The sequence below is a fragment of the Serinus canaria genome, chromosome 3 (genome assembly GCF_022539315.1).
Source record: "Serinus canaria isolate serCan28SL12 chromosome 3, serCan2020, whole genome shotgun sequence".
Taxonomy (NCBI): Eukaryota; Metazoa; Chordata; class Aves; order Passeriformes; family Fringillidae; genus Serinus; species Serinus canaria.
The window spans coordinates 12,346,412-12,363,865 of record NC_066316.1 but is presented as its reverse complement, the minus strand read 5'-3'; the positions used below and the strand labels follow the sequence as shown (position 1 = coordinate 12,363,865).

General features: G+C 43.4%; 1 long non-coding RNA gene across 1 annotated transcript in view; it reads left to right on the top strand.

The window, feature by feature from the left end:
* The window catches only part of LOC127059429 (uncharacterized), a 30,139-nt gene that overhangs the window by 4,035 nt on the left and 8,650 nt on the right, over positions 1-17,454 (top strand). Inside the window, exon 2 of the long non-coding RNA XR_007777218.1 lies at positions 2,441-2,633. This is a non-coding gene — a long non-coding RNA (uncharacterized LOC127059429). The remainder of the gene's footprint in view (positions 1-2,440; positions 2,634-17,454) is intronic.

Below are 17,454 nucleotides of genomic sequence, written 5' to 3'. Positions count from 1 at the left end.
CCTCCACATTTGTGTTCTCAGTTCCAGTACAGGCTTCACTCATGCACATCCCCACTGACTCTGTAGCAAATATTTGCCAAGAAAAAATATCAAGTACCTCATTCAGGAATTTTTACCACTATATTGAAGTAGTTATTTGGAAGTGTACCATACAATCTGAAGGTAAACATGCCATGCAGTCCCTGACCTGAAATGTGCAGCTTGTTTGCTGTAGCTGGACGTGTTTTCTACCTCGACAGTGACCAAAGGCAAATGGATTTGTAACTGCTCCTGCAGCTGGAGTCAATGTGCAGATGGTTTTGTGTTGCTCTCCATGCAGCCCAGTATGGGCTGTGTGAATTAGTTTTTGTCTGTAACATGTACCAAGGAAATTATTTTTCAATGAGTGGCCTTATGATGAGCCTGGGTGCTTGACAAGCCGTGCAGGCAATGAGATGGTGCTCTTCTTCACCTTTACCTCCTGCTGGATATCAGGGAACAGCCTCTTGGGTATTACCTTGTCAATAAAAACATGGATGAGTAATTGGTAGCCTATGCAATCAGAGCCTTGGCAGCATTGTGAACAAGGGTTTCAGTCACAATACATAACAGAAATGAATATGCCCAATTTTTAAGTTAGAAATTTGGATACTTTAGGATAGAGGGCTCTTCCCACTACCTGACTTAGTGTGATGACAGGTTGAGACAGTCTACTAAGTACAAAGTATTTGGGGATGAATGTATGTTTCCATGGAGCCTCAGATGTTACTAGGGTCTCCTCACCCTCCCCAGGCACTTTTTAGGTTTTGGAACAGAAGACCAGTCCTGTGACCCAAATAGCCTACTGTGCTCTCTTGTCTTCTCTCTGTATCAGGATGAGCTTTTGGGGAGGGGAGAGAGAAAACAGGCAGGCTTATTACTGGTCTTGAAGCCCTGAGTTGCCTGTTGCAGACAATTTGGTTGAAAACTAAGACATTTTTTGTGTTGATTAGCAGGTGGTCCATGTGGAGTCTTGGCATGAAACTGTTTCCAGGTAGCTGGGCTCTGTAAGCAACCATTTATCTGCCAGTAGCACTCTGGCTTTTGTGGGAGCAGAGCCAAAGAAGGTGATGAGAGAAACTTGAGAATCCTTTGGGAACCATTTCTTGTCCTCCCAAACTCAAAATCAAGTCAGGGTGAGATGCAGGAGGTTTTGGTTCAGCCAGTGCAGGTTTTGGTTTGCTGGGTCAAACTGCTAAGTGATGCTAAGCTGCAGGGAAATTGTTGTTAACCAAAGACATGGTTTTACTGGGAGAATATTTCCACAGGTTTAAGAGAAACAGGCAGCAATTGCTGTCTAAATCAGAGATTCCTTCATTCTTCCTGCTAATTTATGAATCTGCAATGGCCTTTTGTTTTTATTTTTCCTGAGGCTCAGTGATCTAACTACTACTCTCTCACTTTCACTGCTCTCACTGAGAATGATCTAATTAGTGCTGCCAATTCCATTCAGTTTAAACCTGATGAGCAGCCAATTTCAGAAGGCCTGATTCTCTCTAGTGCTCCGAGCATCCTGAGCACGTTAACTAACTAACTAATTAATTAATTAATTAATGTGTTCTCACTTGCTTGTGCTGCCAATGGAAGCAGGCACCCTGCATCTTGTGCATGTAGCTCTGTGCTCACATGACTTAGCTGGCTTACAATTTTTGGTATGAAAGCTGGCATTTTATGGGAAAACCTTCCACTCTGCTGGCTTATGCTGTTCCTGCATTAGTTTTGCTAATTTGTTTTCTCTTATTGCTTTGCACAGGGAAATCTCAGTCAGTGGCTTGGCATGCAAGGGATTTTTAATGCATTTTAATAATGGAAAGCTACTATTCTGCTACTCAGGAAGATGCAGCTCTGAGACCCTGCAAAGGATAATTTCTAAATGCACAACCCACTGTTGAATTCATGTAGATTATTGGGCAACAAACCAGTTATTCTTTGGATCTCACCTTGTTCAGCCTAACAAGGGCCTGGCCTTTCAGGAGGGTTCAGCATCCTCCAGCCCTCCAAGTGAAGAGCTCAGTTTTTGAAAGGACTGAAAGGCCAGTTAGGCACTTCTGTCACCTGCCATTTCCCTTGACAAGAATTTGGAGGAAAGAGGAAGAGCTCTTTGTAAATCCCTGTTAAGGTTAGAGATGTGGCCCCTGTATTCTGTGGTTGAGCTTCACAGTGCAGAGGGGAGGGATGGACAGACGGATGGATGGATGGATGGATGGATGGATGGATGGATGGATGGATGGATGGATGGATGGATGGATGGATGGATGCAGAAACCTGCAGAATGGGATTGGTGCAGCTCCTGAGAAATCTGCATCCTCCAAGTCCATGCTTGCCTGTGTACCAATGAGCTACAGGAAGCTTGCCAGGAAGGGAAGCAATTTTAGAGTGTGATTTGAAAAATGATTCAGTTTAAAAATTGCTATTTTTGAAGGGCTACTTTCAGCTGGGATCCAGTCTCCAGCATGTTCCCAGAAGCACTTGCCTTGCTGCAGCAGAGCGTGGTGAAAAGTGGAGGAGGAATGTCTGTCTGGGAGCTGGCAGCCCTGAATCTCGTGATGCCACTGAGGAAACAATCCCTGGGGATGGGGCCTCCTTGCATTTCCCATCCCTGCCTGCACTGACAGGTGAGTGTTTACCCAGCTAGGCTGGTGAGCATGGCAGAGGTCACTCTGCCCACCCTCCCTCCACGCTCGGGGGAAAGCACAGGAATGTGGGGCTGGAAATGGGGCCCTGGGCAGACAGAGTTTCAAGGCAGGAAATCCTGTTCAGCTTTATCCTGTTGGCATGAAAGCCAAGGACAGCGTGGGGGATTTATGAATCAAAGTTGTGAAATGGCAAACACCTTTTTCATGCCACTTGAAGATGTACTGTACGTATTTGACCGAGCCTGTGGCTGCAGCTCCTGCAAATCTCTCCAGCCAGCAGCACCAACATGAAATCAGCTCAGCTGACACTCACTCCATCAGGCTGAGGCTTTACAGAAGTAAAACCAGGCAGCACTTGATCACAGCTCTGAAGAAAATATTGGCAACTTCTTTGGCCTGTTAGATTTGCTCTCTAGGGTGAGAATTTTCAGAGATCAATTGTGTGCTGATTACACCTGTCAGTTACCACCAATGTCCCTCCTGCCCTGGATCTGTCCTTCTTGTTTCTTTCAGGTAGGTGCTGGCTGATGTTCCTCTGAGGTCATTTATCCTTTTCATGAACAGGTTCTACTTGTGACCAAGCAACTTCACACAACTTGGTTTGTTCTTGAGGATGTGTGGAGTAAAAGTGTATGGCTGAAGACTCTGCTTTGGCTCCTGTGCAGGTATCAGGCACATACAAGGAAAGCAAAATAGCTTCTTTAGAACAGAATTTAAGCTCCTGCTAGGAAGCAGAAGGTGAAGAGAATGTCACAGTGAGGAAGGCTCCCTTTTACAGCTGTCCATTAAGCAATAGGGAAATGTATCAAGCTTTTAAAAAAGAGTAAAATTCCAGTTTTCTGTGTAAAGGGTTTCAAAGGACCTTTTCAGATTAAGATTTCCTGTTATTTATGGCCATAAAAATATATTTAAAGTGTTTCATATGTAATACCAAAACATTCTTTGTGCATCTTATGAAAGAAAGACAATTGTTGTGCCACTGGGCGTGCAAAAATGTGCCAGGGAAAACATTCAGGACCAGAGTAATTTTCATCTCGTAGCCTGGAACTAAAATTTCATCTTCTTAGTCTGGAACTGAACTCCAGCCTCCCGTTTTTCTATTTTTAGAGATGGCCACTGCCCATATTCACCTGGGCACTAGGGAAGAATGAAATGAAGCTGTTTGGCAGGGGTTTGCAGTCATTCCACAAAGGAGCAGTTAAAGTGATGCAAGGTGATTAAACTTGTTACAGTGGCTTTAATGCATTGTAGGTGTAGTGTGGCCAGTGCTCTCACTTTGGTTTTAGAGCACTGGGGTATTGATTTAGCATTTAACAAGCACTTATCTAGTGAAAATGCATCTGTGGAAACATCAAAAATAAAAATGCACAGTGAAGAACATATGATATTGAAACCACACTGCACGGGGTGCTTCAGGGCAGAAATTGCTAAGGTAAGGAATGAGTTGGACACAAAGGAACAGTGGGATGACAGGTGCCTGGGAGTGGACACCTCAGAAGTGGAGTAAATAGTAACTCTGTGCCTGGGAGAGCACCTCTGTAGCTCTGCATCTGGGGGAAGTGCAGGAGGCAGGGGTGGAGAATAGAAAGGAGCACAGACTTTAGAAGCTCTGAGTCCTCTCAGATGATTTCCTTCCACTGTGCAGTCCCCTTGCTGGCCCTTCAGGTGTGTTGACTTGGAGGTGAGCATGGTCTAGGGCAGAAAGTTTTCAAGCAGCACTTGCCAAAGTGTATTTGAATTTTCTTAACCAGAAGTTACTTGAGTGGGCTGGCAGAGGTTTGGGAGACAGGGGATTTGTCCCACATGGGAACGAGTGGTGGCCGAGTGTTGTGTCCCACCCAGGGGCACGCAGGGGCTTCTGCCTTCCCTGGCACTCCTGGCTGTGGCTCAGGATGGAGCCATTCCCATTTTACAGTGACTCTGTGTCAGGTCCAGCCCATGTGCCACCCACAGCTCCTGGTCTAACAGCCAGGCTTGGAAAACATGGATTTCTCACCACTTAAGAGCTGACACATTGCATTACCTTGGTCCAATAATTTCTCTTCCAGTTGCCTTACTTACCCTTTGGACCTTGGTCCTGTTTCTCTCCCTAGGCTGAGAAATATTCCACAATAGAACAGCTTTTATTTTGATGCATTATCAAAGCTCTGTTGGAGATGCAAAGAAATCATGGCCAGCTTCCCACCATCCCTGAAGGAAATAAAAGAGACTCCTGCTGGTGTGAGAACCATGGTACTGGGGAGACCCTGTCATGCTGATAATGATATAAGGGGAAAATGCTGTGAAAAAAAAGTGTTCTAGCAAGCAGGCTTCATTTCTGCCAGTGTGGCTGACTATTTTCTAATGAAGTGAAATATATTTGGGCTCTCTGAAGTTGACTGTGTTGATTTAATTTGTGTTTTATGATCAAGATTCTAGATTTTGTACCTTTTATAAGTAGTGAGCAGGGATTTAGCTGCATAAGACACATTAATATCCCAACAATATAACTCCCCAGGCTCCTCTTCAAAGACTATTTTATACATAACAACATGGAATTTCACCTCTATATTTCTCTCATACTCTGCAGGAAAAAGCAGTGATAACTAATCTGAAGGCAAGCACACATTTTATTATTGCTCTCAAAGCAGTAAACATTTTTAATACTCTGAATTTTCCCTGCTGACAAACAACAGGCAGTGTATAACACCGAAATCAAATAGCTGCTTTTTTGTGATCTGGGCTGGGGAAAGCAGCAGAACAATCCCAGGCAAGAAATCACAGGTTATTATTTATTTTATGGGATTTCAGTATGCTGCTTTCAGAGTTTTTTTGCTTTAGAGAACTGGTATGCACTAAGTGAGGGAGATCCTTCTCCAGTATTAAATACTATTAGAAAAGGAATGTTCACTTTTCTAGAGGAAATTTCCTGTGTGTGCTTCATTCCTCATGAGTCAAAATGGTCCAAATACTCTTGGGAATTTAAATAGGGAGGAAAAAATGACACGTTTTCCAAGCAAAATGTGTTAATTTTATTTTTGCTTTGTCCTTACAAACCACGTTTCTGACTTTGATCCCAACCACTAAATTTATCTCTCTGTACTAAAAGACAATTTTCACATCTTAGACACTTGTCCATCCAGGAGAATGGAACACCTAGGGAGGATCCTAGATTTTTTTGAGTATTTTCCAGGAGAAGGAAAAACCTCTCAGCATCACCTAAGGACTTTTGCTGGGTCTTGGACATACTGAGATGTTCTGATTGAGCTGGTGAGACCTCCTGCCAGAGCAGGGTCTGTGCTGTGGGATGAAGCAGCTGGCTGGACTCTGCAGGGTGTTCCTGTAGGATCACACCTGTATCATGCTTACCCTCAAGCAAGGAAACATTACATTTGTCAGAGTTTAGTCTTCCTAAAATTTGTCTTTCCTGATTTAACTCATGATTCATCCCAGTTATTCTGATGACACTTTAGAAGGTTGGACTTATGGTGACCCAGTCACAATTTGCTTTGGTTTGGGATTGCAGAACATCCCTTTTGCTCTGGACTGAGTGCATTTAGCAAGTATGGAGTGTCTCTGGAGCTGTGCAGTTCTGGTCCTGAAGAGGATTGTGCACTGCACTACTCAGTGGTACCATTGTGTGGTGATCCCTTGGAGCAAATGCTCCCATCTCTGATCAAGTGCTGAAGTTTAAAGGGGCTGTTGCAATACAAGAGAATATAAATCATCACCTTAACTGCAGCCTGGGGTAACTTGTGTCATGGGATTCAGCCCAACAACAAAATAAATCGATAAATCAGCTGGAAATGATCGAGGAGACGAGTGCCTGGATTTTATCAGCTGGGTGTTGAATGATTATGAGCTTGCAGTGTGTGTGCCCAGGTCTCACACACACCCAGAGGAGGTGGATAGCTGATAGAAATGTAGCCCAGAAGTTCCTTATTTGGCACTTGTAGGAGTTATGAATCCCAGGGGCTGCCTGACCTTAGGATTCTTCTTCTAGGCTACATCATATTTAAATATCACTGGATTTCATAGGACTGAGGAATAGAGGAATCAGTGGGATGAAGGTCAGGGAAAGAAAAGATGTGTTTAAGCTAAAGACTAACATTGGCCCAAAAGCAAATGGGTATGTATTGCCTATGAATGCACTGAGAGAATATCTGAGAATATTCCTAGCTACTTAAAATAATCAAATTTCCAAACAGTCTTCCAATAGGCAGAATAGAGAGCAAAAAGCTGGACTGCCTGTGAGGTGGAGTCTGAAGTGTTTTATATAAAGTGATATCTGCAATACCAGCAAACTGAATTGAATGGCTAAAGTGCTCCCAAGCATCATCAGGTATTTTAAGCTGGATAGCATAAAAACCTCAGTCACACATGCTATTTCTTTCCAATCCCCACTAAAAGGGGTGTTACATTTCCATGCTCTTTTTATAGCAATATTGACTTTTGGAGCTCATGTAACTTTTGTAAGCTGGCTGAGGAATGCATTTAGGAAGAAAGGCTAGGGGTGATTTTGCTAGAACATCCTTATCAGTGGGGGAAAAAAAAAAAAGAAGAAAAAGTCACATCTGTTATAATTTACCAACATGAAAGCTCCTCAAGGTCTCCACTGTTCAGAACCCAGCAGGAATTTTCCAACTGAGGAGGAGAAAGAGAAATGTTTACTAAAAGACAGATTGCAAACCTCAACCTGCCTGTTCTGCAATTGATCTTTTACACAGAGACTATCCAGAAGATCTATACTTATGGTTAGGCTGTTATTTGAAAAGGCAGTAAAAGACATTCTGCTGAGAACTGCTTCATATTAAGCCTGCAACTTGGGGAGCTTTTAAAATGCAGCAATTGCCTTGGATGCTCATTTCAAGGCAGACCTTACTCCGTAAATTTAAAATAATGATTTGTCTTTCAGATCCACTGGAAGTATGTTTTTCTTTTTTTTTTTTTTTTTTTTTTTTCTTGATTAAGAAGCATAAAAATATCACAGAGGAAGAAAAAAAGGCTGTTAGAAGGCTTTTGTTAAATGCCACACTCTAGACCCTTCATGAACAAAAAGAGGCAAAAATTTTTTGAAAAATAGACACCTCTGTGCTTACAAGTCTATAAGTTAGGTGCAAATGTTCTTGAGCAGGAAAGCTGTCAAATTCAGTCCATGGGGCTGTGCCAGCTCAGTGAAACACCACGGGAGAGCACAGAAATGGGTGAGTGATGTTGTCTGAACAATCATATTGTCATTTTTAGGAGAGGCACATTGTCATATTGACCTTTAGTTTCTTATCACTGCAGATTGATCTCCTCCTTTGTGCTCTTTTCCCAGCCTCTTTAATCAGTATTTTCTTGATAAGAAGACAATTCTGAATAATTAGAAGATTAATTTCTACTAGGAAGAAACTTGAGTCTTTATCAACTGCCCCTTCAATTGCTGCTGCTAGGAGATTGAGACATGGAAAAGAGATTTATTACCTACTGCCATGCTTCCTGCCTGGTAACATGAAACTACATCCACATCCCCATGGATCCTACCTGGTGCTTATGCACAAACTTGTCTTCTATGCAGCAGCAAAGCTTTGCTAGAAGCTGCATTTGCCTCTCCCACTGCCTCTGTAAGTCTCAAATCCTCTGCAATAAAGCTCCTTTCAGTATCATTTCCCAGCAGAGGTGTGATAGCTATAAGCTAGCTCCTTGACTCTGATATTAAATTCCCTGGTATTAATGAATTATGGCCTTCAGCATTGTCAATATTATTGAGAGCAATATTGGGACACTGGAAACTCAATCAAACCTCACCTTTTACATTAATTGTTACACAGTTTTTACCTTAGCACTCTGAAAGGAAGCAATTATCCTGGATCCATGAAAACATCTCAAGTGTAAAAGACAGCAAGTAATGACTGCTGTCCCTTCACCCTCAAAGAAAGCAAATAGCTGCAAAATATAAATAAAGACACTGGTGAAAGAAAAAGGGACATAAACGGGGCCATAGGTCGTAAGAAATTCTGCCTGCTTGCATCTACAGTGCACTGACAGTTCAGCAATTCCTCAGAGGTAAGTGGGTTGCTTTCACAGCATTTTTTGATGCATCTTTGGGGACACCTGGGGCTAAAGATTGCCCAGGTGTGATTTGTAATTCTGCTTCCTGCTTGTTCCCACACAGGCAGGGAAAAGTCCTGTACCCTCTTATTTTTGAGCGTGGCTGGCTAAGGGCAAGGATCCCCAGGGAAATCTACAGCAAAACTGTGTTCCTGCTTTATGATGACAGTTAACTTGGAAATTAAAAACTAATAAAGAAAATTCTAACTGAGCCCAAAATGGTACTGGCTTTTTGGACTAAAATTTCAGGGCTGGATAACTGGAATTTCAATATCATCCCATATGTGTTTGTGAAGCAGCATTGTCCCAAATGGCTAGTGATGCAGTGCTCTCTCATTCCTGCTGAATATATCTATTTTAAGTCAATTCCCAGTAAAAGAGTTTGAAAACCTCTTCTTGCTGTTGGCATTGTTTATTTGCAGCAGTAAAAATCTGCCAAATCTCAGGCTTCATCCTGGAAACACCAGGAGCTCAGTTCCTTATCCAGCAAAGCCTTTCATCACAGGCTTAATTCCAAAACACATGAATGGTTCCCAGTGACATCTGCAGAGTAAGTCAGCTTCAAGAGCTTAGGTCAAGCACCCCCATCCCCTGATCTGAGGGTTTTGTTTGTGTGTGCAGAGCACAGCACTGCAGGAGGATGTTCACCAGCTGAAGGGACCCGAGGAGTTGGTGACTGGTGTTCCACAGAGCTGAGCAGGGCAGGGGAGAGGGGACCAGCTGGGCATTAGGGACAAACAGGAGGCTTGTCTTCATGCACTAAAATTTATTCTCCCCTTCATCCCAAAGACTGGAAGTTCATCTTGGTCTGGGAGCGTGCTCAGGCCAAGCACAGTGTCAGGTTTCTGCAGTCTTTGGAGATTCCTGTTTGGCTTCAGGGGCTGTTTCAGTTCCCCTGCCCCTCTGCCCAGTGGGGAAATGCTGCAGAGGATGGAATGGCACGGCACTGCTCAGCCCCCAGAGATGTGAATGGGTGCTGCTGAAGGAGGATCTTCTGCTAAAACCTGGCACAGACATCACTGCACTGAGTGATTTCAATCTGATGGAGCCCTCTTTATTCAAATCTCATCACTCTTGACTCACATCAGGAGTAAAAATCTTGAATAGAAATGTTTCTGTCTGTAATTATAATTGGATTTTGCAAACCTCCCTTCTCCACTACATTGACTGTGCAATGATTTCCTTCAGTTCTGTGCTTGTTGGGAGGGAAGCCTGTTGTATCATCAGCATGAATTGCTCTGCAGAGAGTTTACAAGGGCAGGTGCACAGGAGAGAAATGGATAGCATGGCCTTGTGTTGACAGGAACTGCCACTGGCATGGAAAAAGTTTAATTTCAATCTCACTATAAAACATGAAGCCAATAACTTTGTTGGTGGTGAAACTCACACCAAGCACACTCGTCCAAGCCTTACAAACAGGAAGGGGGCTCTGACCCCTTCAGCTGGGTTGAAGGCAGGTCAAGGTGAAAGCACCTTGCTCACAGGGAATGGAGAAGGGGCTGATGGTGCTGGGGAGGTGCATGGCTTTATTTCAGCCCAGTGAATGTGGTGCTGTGCACAAGGTGTCCCCTGGCTGGAGGATTACAAGGGGCTGGGGTGGAAATGGCCTTGTGCAGCAGCAGCCTTAATGCAGAGGAGCTCAGAGTGTGCCTCGCCAGGAGTGTTCTGTAACAATGTAAAATATGGTGGGGCCTTCTGTTGTGTTTGGTTTTGTGAGAGCTGACTGCTGCTTTTATGAGCTCTCAGCTAATGGGGAGTGCATTTACAGCACTGGCTGCATCAAGTGCACTCTGATGGAACAGGCTGGCTGCACTTCCAGTTCCTGCATTTGTCCTCCTTTGAACAAGTGGCAAAGAAAGAGTTAATCATTAAACTTAGCAGATAATGCTGTTTACTGCTGCTGAACACATTAAAAATGGTTTTCTGTCCTCGGCAGCTTTGTGCCTTTGAGGGTTCTGCTTTTGTACAGAAAAAAAAGTCATTTTGTTCTGCTTCAGGCATCAGCATGGGGGTCCTGTGTTTGTCCAAATTCTTGCTCTGAAACCCTACTTCTGTAGTTTCTCAGCGTTGCTTGTTGCATCCCAGGGTCATTCAGACTGAGAAGATATCCTTAACCTGAGTGCACGGAAAGCATGAAAGGCACAGGTCAAGGTCTGTCAGTTTAATAAACTGGTATAATAAACTGAATTATGCCAGGTGAGAAGCAGCACAGAATCTTCCAGGGAATTTTGTGCTGCTTTTGCCATTCAGGCAGTTAGCCACTTCAGCCCTTGATATGTGAAATACCACCTTTGGCTCCAGTATTTTTAATGCAGGGGTTTTGCTCCTGCATGCTGTGGGCTAATCATGAACTGTCAGAACAGCAGAAACCTGTGAAATGCTCCTTCAGACTGAGCAAAGTGATTGCTTTGAAAGACACATTGCAAAAGGCTTGTTCTCCTAAGACATCAGGTACCCTTTTAGAAAGTGTTACCATCCCTGTGCTCATTACCATTGGAAGGGCAGGAGGAGCTTGATGGGATGCAGGACCAGGCATGGGGCTGGTTGTGGAGTTTGCAATTTCCTTCCCTTTCAGACTTTTGACATGAACCAGAAAAGTGAGTCCTTGTTTTAAAAATGACTCTGTTGGCTATCTGAATCATCATCATCATGGACACTGAGGTGGATTATTTGCTCTCCTGAACCTTGCCTTGACAACCTCTTTGCAAATCTATGGAAAATACTATTACTGCCTTTTTTATTTTTATTTTTCTTTCTTTTTTTTTTTTTTTTTTTTGTTAGTGAAAGGTTTTCTCCCAGCCTAGAAGGATAGGAACATCATGTCATTGAGTTTTATTGTTCTTTGCCAGAACATGGCAATCTCAGCTACTGAATCTTTAGTTTGTAATGAAATGCAAACTCGAGTGTCATGGTCAAAGAATTTTGCCCCTTAATACATCTTTAAATCGAGGTTTTAATGCATATAAATTACAACCATTTTAATCAGCACACTATATATTTTTATTGCTATGAATGAGCTCAAGAGACATTATTTATGAGGAATCAAGTGAGATTTTATGGTGGGAACCTAAAAGGGGCTCCTTTCACTTAATTAATTAAAAGCAGCTCCACCCAAATCAGCAAAATGGTGTGACAGTGGGAGGGGTCAGAGGTTTCTCCTCCATCTTCACTGAGCACTTCCGAATTCCTTCACAAGCTGGTGATTAGCAGAAGGCTAATGACTGCTGATGTCTGCCTCCTGCATCAAGCCTTAAAACATGGTCAGGTGTTTGAGGGTTTTAAACTCAGTGGTAACCCCAAGGTATCTCAGTACCTGAGAACACAACAGGAGTCTTACAGTGCTTTTCTTTTTCAGAAATAGTAACAGAACCTCTTATCTGCTGGGAGTTAACCTGGTCATCTAAGAATCCCCCTTTCTTTGGGGAATATTTTAAGGACAAAAGACATGTGTTGACCTCTCAAAACCAGAATAAACATTGCCCCTAATAAATAATGACTTCTTTAGGGAAAAGGTTTTCTTGCTAAACACTGAAAGTGGAACTAACCGACCAGATTTGCTTCAGCTGAGTTGTAAACTGCTTTACTTGTACAGAACATGGGAAATAAAACTGGAATTTTATTTCATGTAGTTGTAGAAGGGACCAAGAAAATAGTCATTACTGACTGAAAACTGCCTCCTGGGCACTGTAGAGGAAAGTAAGTCCCAGTGTAACAGGACCAATAAAATGTCATGAAAAATAAAGAAATGTCTGTGTCAGTGATTTTACAAAGTTGTTTTGAGCAGCTACACAGTTTTGCTGGAGATTGCTTGCAGAATGGTCTGGAAACACTTTTCCTAATGACCAATGTGCAATAAAAAAGTCACATGGTTTTCCCTTCATGCTGTAGGGCTGGAAGTTCAGAATCTTAATCAAAATTTTTCCTCTGATTTAAAGCAGTATTCATAGCTCTAAGGACAGCTACACAATTTGGACAGCTTTGTGAAAGAAGATGAACTGCCTGCCATAGGAACCTAGATCTTAAAAAAGTCAACATGCAGCTGGCAGGAAAGACAAGCAAGCACCCCAATGGTTAAATTTAACTATAAAATGTTGAGGTTGTCTTGATGAAAGCTCTGTTCTATCTGGCTCAACTAATGCAGACCTTGTCACTTAGGACCAGAGGGGATATTCTGATCATCAGGTGAAAGTAGAATTTAATCCAATTATTTTTCTGGGGAGCCCAAGACATTAAGTCTAACTCAAGCCTATCTTTTGGAGAGAATTCAGTAAGTCACAGTAATTATTCACACTTGAAGTTTAAAAATGTATATCTAGTTTCTAATTCAGATTTGTCTGGCTCTAGTTTCTAGATATTAGTTCTTGATTCATATTTACTGTTTGAGTTCTTGTTCAGTTCAGCTGAACTATTGTTAAGTTCAGCTTACTATTTGTTCTTTGTGAAAGCATTTATAATACAGACACTTTTGGTTTTATTTTTGAATACGACAGAATATTTAGAGCTTTCTAGATCTAAATCTCATGCTGGACTCCTCCATATTGTGACTGTACTTTTGTAGAGTGGAGATCTTCCCAATTTCAGTCTAGACCTGTGTCTAAGAAATAGAGAAAACAGGGCAAAATAAAAAGAGGAAATGGGATGCACAGGGAGAGATCTCACAGGGAGAGAGAGAGTCAGAAACACAAAATCTTTGGTTCTGGCTGATGTCATGTCCATGGTGAGGCTGGGTCACAGACATGGCTTCACACCACAAACTAGAACAGAGTTTTTGGGAAGAAGCAGAGGGGCCACCAGGAAGTACAAGGGAGGCATGGAAAATGTTTAGAAAATCCTCTGGGCAACCCTGTTTTCCAGGTGCAAAATTATTCCTGTGTTTTTCTCCCTGCTTCCTCTTCAAGAAAGGGAGTAAAGGATGAATTACCTGAGGGAATGGCATGAACCTGTGTCAGGGAAGGTTTTAGTTGGATATTAGGAGAAGATTTTTCACCCAGAGGGTGCTTGGGCCCTGCAACAGGCTCCCCAGGGCAGTGGTCACAGCACCAAGCCTGACAGAGTTGAAGGAGCATTTGGACAACAATCTCAGGCACACAGGGTGACCCTTGGGCTGTTCTGTGCAAGGCCAGGAGTTGGACTTTCATGATCCCTCTGGATCCCTTCCAACTCAGAATATTCTGTGATTCTATGAAATTCAGTATTGCAGCATCTGTTTGCCAGTAATTTGCATCTTGTTTAAAAAATATTGGAAGTGAAAAAAAAGAAGAGATCTATAAATCACACTGCAACCATGGAAAAGGCCATTGTATAAATAAGGAAACAGAGGAGAAAAAGGGAAACTGTTAGATGCTTTGCTGTCCAATATATAAATTGCTACATATAGGACACTTAAACTGCAAGAAGGAATAAAAGACACTGAAAAATGAAGGAGAAAGCCAAGAGACACCCTGAGGAAACAGACTGGCAAACTGGTCTCAGCTTACAAGGGTGACTGGAGCCATTCAGAACTGGAAGACAAAAGTGTTGAAGATGCAGCACCTGTTGGGAGGTGCAGCAGCAAAGGTGGCTGTGGAGCTGCCCTGGCAGCAGTGTCCTGGAGGGGATGGTGAGTGACCTTCTTCCAGCTGCCCCCATGGCCACAGGCCAGCAGAAACCCTGTGCACCTGGGGACTTCCTCTGTCAGGGTCAGCTGTGGCTCTGTTCAGGCAGAGTGCCTGATTGCAGCTCCAAGGTGGCTGCATCAGCCTTAAGGGAGCTCCAGATGAAATACATACCTGCTGGCTGCAGTATTGTAGGTGCTCATAGCCCATCCAAACTGTCTGGTTTCCCCAAAGATCACAGCAGGAGCCTCTTCTCACCTGTGCCACCCTGTGCCCTGCTTCCATATCTCACTTGTGCAGCACTGGAGCGGGAGAAAGGAGAGCTGTTCACAAGGAATCCTCTGAAATTTAAAACCAGAAACAGTGGTTTTCTCAGCCTTTTATTCTCAGTAGTACTGGGGTGATGTGGCACAGAGGGCTGTAAGGCTGGTTCCTTCAGGGGCTCTAGCCTTATTCCCAGCCCAAGGTGATGTGCTGGGCTCGGGTGGCAGCACAGGGGCGGCTCTGGGCTGTCCATGTCCCAGCTGGACAGGCTCCCCCTGTGTGCCTTGTTTTGGGTCAGGGTGGCTCCAAGCCCTCGGGTCTCCTCCTGTGCCACTTTGCAGGGCTGCCCTGTGCAGGGGGATGCAGCAGGTTGGGTCATGGCTCTGGGGACACCTCTGCAGTGCAGTCCCTGGTGTGGGACATGTCCCCATGCCACAACCCCAAACTGCTCTTGGGGGGAGCTGCTTTGGCCCCTTGTCAGGCATGTTGTGTCCACAGGGCTTTTAATGATTCAGGGGAGTGCCTCAAGCAGGGGAACAGAACAGAAATTCACTGATGGCACCTTCTCAATCTTTTTTTGTCAAGGTTAACAAAAATTTTTGTAAATTAAATCTGGAATCTATTTCACTCTCTCCTCCTTTCTCCTCTCTTCCTCTTCTTCCTTCTGTTCCATCTTCCCTGCAGAAAAAGAATCACCACTCAACTCAAGGGGGACTGTCCTCCTGAAGGAGCTGGGAATTAATCTTGTTGCTGAAATGAAGAATAGAAAAGTTCTTCTAAACTTTGTCATTTATTTATAAAATACAAGACTTATGATTTATTTGTCCTCCCTTTCTCATTAATCATTGTCATCTTCAGGCATTCAGGAAATGTGTGCCAGCCCCCCCAGATTCATTAAAAGAAATAAAAAGGTTTCCTTTTTCTGCCTTCTTCTGCTGAGCATGGTAGGACTGGGCTTTACAGATGCATTTGGGAAATATAATTTAAAAAATGAAATATACCTTGAAAATCAAATAAAGCCTTAAGAAGAACATCAGCTCTTAGTACATTAGTGATAAAACTGTGAGATTTGAATTCTGGGTGTGGTGTAAGAAAAAGGGAGCACAAATACCTTTGTTTAATGGATGTGCCCTCCAGGACTAAGGAGCCTTTGGTAACTCCTGCTTTGAAGCTGCTGCCAGAAGAATTCTTGTCCTGCCAACAAACACCTGCATCTCGTGGGCATGGCAGGACACAGTGGCTTTGCAGTGGCACTGTGTAACTCCAGCATTTGTTGAAGTGCCCCTGACACCTCAAGTTACTGATGGCAAGCCCATCCCAACACCACCCAATGAATGACAGAAAGAGGGAAAGGTGGCACAGTAGGGAAAAGTGTCTTCCCTGCCACTAATTGAGGGTGACAACCTACTTACATCCTTTCCTCCAGCACAAATAAAGGTGAAAAACCTTGTTTCTGCTCAGCAAAGCTATGGCTAAGATAGGCAGAGCTGTGACTAACATGTGCTGGGAGAGTCAGGTGAGTGTTTTGGAGCCCAAAACATGGAATTGTTTGTCAGAAGTTGTACTAAGAGGGGAAGAGCTTCCCAGGCTCCCAGTGGCACACCAGGATTGTATAGAGCAGGGTATAAATTTCTTTTTGTCTTTGAGCATCTGCTCTAAAACACAATTTCTAGAGTTTTATTAAATGGCCCCGAGCATGAAAGTGGGTGTTACATTTGTGCATCTTACAAGTAATGTTAATGTAGTTGTGTTACAGTAAATTTCCAATACATTTTCCTTTCTTTCTCCTCTTTCCCCTCATCTCCATTCTAACACATGTTGAGGTGGAGCTGCTGAATCACATTTAGAGGGCATGAGGGACTGTTTGGTCTCTCAGGTGTGTTTTCCTCCAAGGCAGCACTGTCTCTGGCAGCTGTGGTGGTGAAGATGGTCCTGAGCCAAGGGCCTGTGGAGAGCTGAACTTGTGCTTGTCTCAGGAGATTCCTGTGCTTGAGAAAAGACTGGATGAAAGTTATTGTCTGAATTTTCTGTAGTGAGACACTGTCCCTCCACCTGGAGAGGAAATCAACATTCAAAAAGTTAATTTAAGACAGTAAAAATGTAGCATTTAATGCAACTAAAGGTCTGCATGCACAGAGAGGTGGGGTCAGCTGTGAGCCTCCATCTGGAGCCCCAGAGCTGTGACCCTCTGCAGCTCTGCTCCCAGGGGATCCATTGCTCCACCTGCAAATGTGTTGGATGCCAGGGCTTGAAATTGCTCTACATCTGATCATTTCAATAGGTATGAACCTGACTAGAGCCTCAGACCTGCCTACTTCAGCATCAAGAAATCTTCTCAATAGTCAAAAAATGTCCTTCCTAAATTGGATCCTTTTCTCTTTGTTTTTTGCCTGCTTTTCTTTCTCACCCAAAGCTACCCCAGACAACAGTGCATTTTAAAAACTGACATCTAAGGCTATTTAGAGCTGTTTGAGTAGTTACCATGTCCACTCTTACACTGCATTGACTTGCCCAGCTGATGTGTGTGTGGTCTGTGAGGACAATTTGTGGGCAGGGTTGCTTCTCACCTGTACTCAAAGCAGGTTTTGGTACAGCTTTCTGTAATTTACATCTCTCTGTTTCAATGAATTTAGGACACCCCTGCCTCACCAGTATATTTCAGTCTTTACTAATTTTTGGAATTGTCCTGCCAAACTTTATGGTGCTGGTGGAGATGATGGGAAGAGGGACACAGGACCCTTCAAATCCCACTGTTACAAATCTGTGTGCTGTAGGTAACATTTATATACCAGCCTCAAGGTGAAGGTAATAAATCTTTCTCATCCTTGGGACGCTTTGCCAAGTGACTGATTAAAAGCAATTTTCACTGG